Genomic DNA, 8434 nt, shown 5'->3' with positions numbered 1-8434 from the left:
GAGCCTATGTCTGATTGAGTTCTTATCCTTGGGACACCTTGATGGAGGAGATGATAAAGACAATTATGTTTTTGTTTCAAGCTAGGATTACACCAATACCTTCCAACTTGAAGGGGAGAAGTAGAAGAAGAAGTACAAAAAAAGAGGTCTTTGTTCCACATGTTGTGGCAATTTTTATGTGAACAAAATATTAAAGAAAGGGAGAGCAAATAAGATGTAGTTTTTGCATTTATAAAGAATTGCATATGTAAAGAGGTTTTTTCAGCAAAAGAAAATTGAAGACCGAGAATCTTTGTCATTTCAAGTTGAAGTTATAAACTCCTGCTTGAAGGAGAGTGTTGAAGAGCATATATGGAAGAGTCTTACGTTACTCTCACAATAAGAAGTTTTACAAGGCCAGAAATATTATGGAAGGAGGTCTCATAAAATGGTTTCAATTAAAAGGTGTTTTAATTATGTTAGTCTTCTATTTAGGTTCAGTTGTATAATTATGGTAGGACTTATCTTTAAGTGATAGACTTTGGGTGTAATTTGGATAAGAGTAGTTTAATTGTGATTGGACTCAACTACTTTCCTCTATTATAAACAGGGGCTCATGTACTCATATTACAACAAGTTAGTGAAGTATTTCTCTTTTCTATAAATTCAACATCTTGAACCACTCATTAAAGTGGTAAGCTTTCCCACAAGCCTCTGATATTTTTACATTAGCATCCATAGGAGTATTTGTGGGTTGACTCTCCATCATCCCGATGTCCTCTAGTAGATCCAAGACATACTTTCTCTGAGATAATATAATCCCATGCTTGGACTAGAATACCCAATTCCTAGAAAATATTTTAGAAGTCCAAGATCTTTTATCTTAAATTCTTGGTATATCTTTTCTTCGACTTCTTTAATGTTGTCCGTATCACTACTAGTTAAGACGATATCATCCACATAAATTGCTAGTAATACTTTTCCCTTTAAGTTATTCTTGATAAAGATGGAATGATCTGTTGAGCATTGACTGAATCCAAACCGTAACATTTTTTGGATAAATTTTTCTGTTGAATTTATGGAAAAGTGAAATATTTCATTGACATCAATAACTTGTTGTAATCACAGTAATGAACCTCTATTTATAATAGAGGAAGGTAGTAGAGTCCAATTACAATAAAACTACCTTTGTCCCAATTAAACCCAAACTCTAACACTTAAGGTAAGTCCTAACATAATTAGGTAACTCAATATTGATAAAAGACAAATATAACTTCAACTAAAACTCTTCTTGGTCGTGACCCTAAGATAAAGATACTTTTGTGAGTCCTTCTTGATCTTCCAACTGATGTGATAAGGATGCCAGCTCTTGGTAATCATTGTGGGTCCTACTTCTTATGGACTTGGGCCCATCTTGTTGTCCTTGGTCGTGTGGCCCATCTTATAATAATCTTACATATGTGGGCCTTCCTTGGTCGTTTGGGCTTGATCTTATCTTCCAACACTCCCTCTCAAGCTGGGGGTGAGAGAACAACATGAACTCCCAGCTTACTGCAAATGATGTATAAAATTTTTTTGTATAAAATGGCACATATTCCTATATGCCTTCATCTTCCAACATTCCCCCTCACGTTGTTGTGTCCTTCCATGAGGCCCTGCATCATTATAAGTGAGATTAAAAATCACTCCTAGCCGGTAAGCCATTGCTTCATACTCCAGTCTTAATGTTGGATGTAGGGTACACTCCACTGCTATCGGTAGTGTGTCTCTCGGTATTGCTCTGAAGTGTCCACCACTGTGTCCCTCCACAAAACAACGACTCTCTAGTGGTAGGAGACATAATAGCCATTACAGGGGGGGGGCTAACATAGATGTAATCATAAGTTCCTCCGTCATGGACTTCCAACCACAAATAATTTTCATCTTTTTGACGGGGATGAAGTTCCTCCGTCATGGACTTCCAACCACTAAAACATTTTATCTTTTTGACGGGGATGAAGTTCCTCTGTCGTGGACTCCCAGCCATAAACAATTTTTATCTTTTTAACGGGGTAAAATAAATGATGACATGAGGCCACCTCCTATTCAATAATAATGTCCCCAAAGAGACATAATAGCTATAGCTGAATATAACACGACCATCTTCCAACACATATAACACGAACCAAATAGTAAACTTTGTCACAGAACCCATGAAATAATCCGATATAAAAATTTCTTCTTTGATGCATGATGTGAAATTTAATTACATTGGCTCTTATACCTCGCAAGCGTACGAATCGTTCATGTAATCTAGCGGGAAGCGAGGGTCATATCCACAGGGAGGACTGAATTTTGTGTATTCTTCAGTCAACTAGCCTAACCAAATATGATGAATTAATCTGAACTAAACACTAATTATATCCTAAAGTATCAAGCAATCATCTGGTTAACTACTTGCACAACAGTAAATGTCAACTCTGGATTTTATCGTGATACGTGCCTCTCTCGAATGCCACGTAACCATGAATCCAAATTCTTAATCCTTGCGTCTAGCCCCTCTCAGGCGCCTAGAGTTAATGACAGAGATCAGATTACAATAGAATGCAGAGAATCAATTTCCTATTGTGATGATGCTAAAATTATCAACTCTGGATTTTACTGTGATTCGTGCCTACCTCGAGCGCCACATAACCACGGATCCGATTTCTCAATCCTTGTGTCTAGCCCCTCTCGGGCCCATAGAGTGAAAGACAGAAATCGGATTAAAATACCAAAATCCAACCAAAATTATAATTCTACCCTAACTAGCTAATTTAATCAAATATCCAGAAAAAAAATATTCGATAAACATTAATTATCAAATCACATTTAATAAACATTCAAAACCTAAGTTCAAACTATAGAAAAATTAAATTCCAAAATGACGGATTACTCCCCTTCTCCTTCCTCTCGCTCAGGCAGTAGACTCGTTCTCACGGGTGCTGCAATTTCCCAAAATTGATGGCTTCGGGTAGCAAGAGCGAGTGGCCGGAGGTAGAGACGATGCCGACGAAGAAGGATAGAAGCCCACGGACGGAGGTGATGATCGGCGAAGAACGGAATGAAGCTGAAGTCCTCTAATCGGCTCTCTCGAGTCTCAGTCGGAGTCGGAATGGCCCCGGAGATGGTCGGAAATGGGTAATCGACGCCGGGAGATGGTCGGAATGTGGAATCGGCACCAGAGGAGCCCTCTCGGGTCACCTCTCGGCCTGGCGAGCAGAAACTGGCACTGTCAAACTCGCCACGACGGAGACTCTCTCGAGCTCTCCTCGGGTCTGTTCTCGATTGCCGGACGGCGGTGGACGACGGTGGCGCAGCGAACGACGGTGGCAAAATCCTCTCTGGTCTTCCCCTATTTCGATCGATGGTCCTCTATTTCGATCGATGCTCCTCCTCCGTTTCGGTTGATCGTCCCCTTGTTTTAATACGATTTGCCCTAAAAAATCACCTCCCTTTCACTAAGGGCATTTTGGTAAATATCTCCTTCTCCACCAAAATTCTCCTGAAATTCCATAATTGAATCCATAAAAAGCATTTCAGGAAGAAATAAACCTTAAAATCAATGAAATATAATTCAGGAGAGAAAAATATGCAATATAGACAGTGATTAATGCCAAATTCAATAAATGCACGTTTCATTTGAAAACCGATAAAGAACCACCTATAACACAATTTTAAGGGTTATTCTATTATAATTAACCTAGTTCTCAGGTCAGAATATGGCATCTATCAATGCACAACTTTCATCTTTTGTGTTCCCCCTTTCTTGAATATTTTGGTCACATATACTTATCCATAACATAAGGAATAAAATACCTCTTTCTTGTTCTTCTTCTTCTTCTCTCCCTCAAGCTGGGAGGTAATGGCAGTGATCCCAGCTTGAACCAAATATCATAGAAGTAGCGATAATCCCAAATAACAGAGATTTGTAAATAAGCCCTCGAACCAGGGAGAAGTGAGATATTTTCCTGATCAACTCAAAAAGTAACGCAAAACAATTGGCATAAATTCGGATTTTTTAATACAACAGAATACCAGCATGGCCTTTGATTCTTCCAATTCTAATATATCTTTCAATATAGATCAGATTGACATGAAAGTTTTTCCTTCTAAAATTAGACTTAAATAAATTTCATCCAAGTATAACATCTCTTCATAAAATATAATTATCTGAAGATAAATATTCAGATAGGTTTCGGTCTCTGTCATCTGACAAAACTAAGTTTTGTTTCTCCTATTTTTCTAGAACGACCATTGAATCTTCCAAGATCAATATCTCCTTATAAAAAATCATACCGAGAATTGGTTAAGTATGTAAGAAAATAGACTTAAATACCTTTATATTTTATATACAATTATCCATATAAAGTTTCTTTCTTGATAGCTTAGAATACCTCGGAAGTTGAATCTTTCTACTACGCTCGAACCTCTTTTTCAATCTGACCTTTGCTGCTTCAATTATCGATTTCTCTTTGTACATAACTCAGATAAAAAAATTGGTTGAATAGGTAAAAGAATATACTTATAGATCTTTCTTTTGATAAATATTTCTCCATATAAAGTCTAGTTCTTGATAGAAAAACATACCTCGGAATCTGAAGATTGCTGCTGCTGGTCAAACCTTTTTGCAATCTGACCTTCGCTCATTCAAATATCGATATCTCTCTCTAGGTAACTCCGATTGGAACAAATAGGTTTTAGTTGGAAATCAGACTCAAATATATTTTCTCCATTATATAATTTACAATATTAAAAACTCAGTATGGAGGTAAAAAAATGCAAAGGAAACTATAGGTGGAGGGACTGAGAAAAATAACTACGAACCTAGACCTAGGGTTTAGGGTTTAGGGAAAAGGATCACATTACATCCATGAATTGACCAAGTCAACTCACAAAACCTGCTCTGATACCATGTTGAATTTATGAAAAAAAGAAATACTTCATTGACATCAATAACTTGTTGTAATTAGAGTACATGAACCTCTATTTGTAATAGAGGAAGGTAGTAGAGTCTAATTACAATAAAACTACCCTTGTCCCAATTAAACCCAAACTCTAACACTTAAGGTAAGTCCTAGCATAATTAGGTAACTCAATATTGATAAAAGACAAATATAAATTAAACTAAAAATCTTCTTGGTCGTGCCCCTAAGATAAAGATACTTTTGTGAGTCCTTCTTGATCTTCCAACTGATGTGATCAGGATGCCAACTCTTGGTAGTGATTGTGGGTCCTACTTCTTATGGGCTTGGGCCCATCATGTGGGTCTTCCTTGGTCATGTGAAACATCTTATAATAATCTTACACATTTGGGCCTTCCTTGGTCGTTTGGGCTTGATCTTATCTTCCGACATTGTCAAACTAAGCCAGAGGAAACTATTTAAGCCCATATAGAGACTTTCTCAATTTGCATACAAACTCCCCCTCAACCACAAAACTAGGTGGTTGATGTGTATATATATCCTCTTTTATGACTCCATCCAACAGAAACATTTTTGACATCCAATTGAAATACCGGCGAAGAGGAATTAGCCACTAGAGATAATAAGAAGTGTACCGAGTTTAACTTTAGCTACTAAGGAAAAAGTTTCCTCATACTGCACTCCATAACACTGAGTGTATTCCTTGGCAACAAGTCAGGCTTTGAGGCGAGCAATAGAACCATCTAGATTGTGTTTGATAGTAAAAACCCATTTTCAGCCAACTAGTTTCTTTCCAAGAGGAAGGGAAACAAGGGCCCAAGTCTTATTCTCATATAAGGCATGCATTTCTTCTTCCATGGCAGCTTTCCATCATCACTGTCTCAAAGCCTCCTGATAGGACTGTGGAACAGAGATGGAAGAAATAGATGCAAGAAACTAATAGTATGAAGAAGTCAATCGATGGAGAGAAACAAATTTGAAATAGGATGAGAAGTGGATGGTCTAGTGCTAGTCTGAAGCTCCTTTCTTAGAGCTATGGACCGAGTATCAAATTGTGTGCCAAATACATTAGGAGAAAATGGACTTACCTCGGATGAATATGTAAACTCCACAAGTGTGGTGTTAGCGGAGTCTTCAAGGAGTTGAAGTAGAACCACATCAAGGGGCACAACGGGCTTCAAAGTTGGCAGAACTGATGAAAGACCCGGGGTTGCATCTTTTGAGGAATAAAAAGGTGTGTCCTTAAAAAGGTGATATCCCTAGTGACAATTAACCTCCAAAGAGAGGGATTATAATAGACATAGCCTTTTTGGGTATGAGAGAAACCTAAAAAGATATATTTAAGTGATATCGGCTCAAGTTTACTCTTTTGAGAATATGTGATATGAACAAAGCATGTGCAACCAAAAACTTTCAAAGGAAGGGAGAAGGAGCCTTCTTTCAAAAATAATAATGAGTATGGGGATTTATGGCTAAGGACCGACGAAGGTAGCCTATTAAGAAGGTAGCATGGTGTAAGAAAGTATGAGGCCAGTAAAAGTAGAGCACATTCATAGAGTAAAGTAGGCCACGGGCTACTTCAAGGAGATGTAGGTTTTTCTTTTAGCTACACCATTTTTTGGGGGGTGTAGGCACATGATGTTTGATGAATAATGTCATTAATGTGACAAAAGGATTGAAAAACATTAGATAGGTACTCTTTGGCATTATCTTATCGAAACACTTGTATTTGTTTTCCAAACTAAGTAGACACCATAGCATGAAAAGATTTAAATATGAAGAAAATTTCAGACCGTTCTTTAAAAAGAAAGAGCCTTGTGACTCGAGTAAAGTCATCAACAAAGGTGACAAAATACTTAACTTGAGATATGTTTGAGACACTTTAGGGTCCCCATACATAAGAAAAAATTAATGAAAAAGGAATAACACCTTTAAGTTCAATTCGAGAAGAATATGATGTTTTCTGATGTTTGGTCAACTGACTGACTTCACAATTGAAATTTGGTAAAGCTTTTAAGGATGGAAATAAGTGCTAAAGTGATGTTGTGGATGGATTACCAAGACGGTTGTGCCATAACCTTGTCTCTATCCGAGAAGTGGCAATCACAGTGACTGGAGGCAGGTTCAAGTAATAAAGGTCTCCCTATTCATGGCCACCACCAATTACCTACATCATTGTGAGATTCAGGAAGACAAAAGAAGAAGGTGATGTTTGGTTAACTGGTTAAATAAAAATAAATTTAAAGGAAACTGAGGGACAAATAAGACGTCAATAAGTGAAAGAGATAGTGTAACAGGGGAGGATCCCTTCCCAAGAACTTTGGTTTGGGATCCATCAGCAATGGTAAAAAACTTGTTTGGTAGACATGGAGATAGGGATTGTAACAGATTCTCATTAGCTGTAAGATGCTCGAAGGCCCCTGAATCGATGATCCAAGATGAAGAGGAAGTGGAAGAAAGCATACCTGAAGCACTGGTGGTAGCAGCATTAGTTGAAGGTGCTAGAGAAGATGGAGGAGATACCATCAGATTTTTCATCCTCTGCTTTCCTCATTGTGGCTCGGATTGGGCAGTATTCTTCTTATTTTGAACCGAGGCTTGGTTGGTAATGACCCAGTCCAGTTTACCATGAAGTTTCCAGGAGGTATTCACCAGATGGTTCAGTTCACCATAGTGAGTGGAGACCCAATTAACTTACCTTGAAGGGCCACAACCACTTCTACCACCTCTTGGTCGGCCTCCTCTATAATTTTTATCGCGTTGTCATGTGGTAGAAGATGTACCCCTATTTCTTGAGTACATAGCAGATGATACTTCAGTATCAGAGGTGGAGGAAGGATTTGGGATCCAACGTAATGTTGCACTGGTATCATCGAATAATGGAAGTTGCAAGGAGCTAAGGAGTTAGATTTTGCCCACTTCAAGATATGAATTGATATTTGACAAGCAAATAGTATCTACTAAGGTCTCAAGTTGCTTTTCTTGAACCGATATATAGGTTGAATAGCGCTAAGCAAGTTTCCTCTCCTAAATCAACCCTCTAAATCTAGCCAAGAACTCATGCATGTCTTCTCCTTGTTTTGTAGTAAACAAGTTAAGAAACACATCATATAATTTCTATAAATTCTCGGTGCGAGAGTACAACTTGGAACAAGTGCCCTATATCTGCGTTGACGACTCAATAGCTAACTGAGTCATCCAAAGGAGGCGTATTGAGTCACTAAGTTAATTTCTTTATTTCCATATTGTTTAAAATTCGTTTTTATGCATTATTTAAGTTAAATTTTCGTAAGGGCAAAATTGTAAAATTAAACTCTAAAACTATTTTGGTGTCAACCCTACTTAGAGGGGAAAAAGAATGAGAAAAGCAAGTCTTTAATTAGGTTAAACAGGGTTTGGAGTTCTCCTTCACGAGCTCTAGGGTTTGGAGGTCTCCTTGACAAGTTCTAGGTCCAGATTCCCTCTTGAATCTAAATTTCTTTCTTCTCGCTTTGATTTTCTATTTTACCTTG

Source organism: Aristolochia californica, unplaced genomic scaffold, assembly GCF_029961685.1.
Source record: "Aristolochia californica isolate CCGP_79_NKW_82.1479 unplaced genomic scaffold, dmAriCali1.0.hap1 SCAF_3, whole genome shotgun sequence".
NCBI lineage: Eukaryota > Viridiplantae > Streptophyta > Magnoliopsida > Piperales > Aristolochiaceae > Aristolochia > Aristolochia californica.
Note: the sequence above shows the minus strand (reverse complement) of the source record.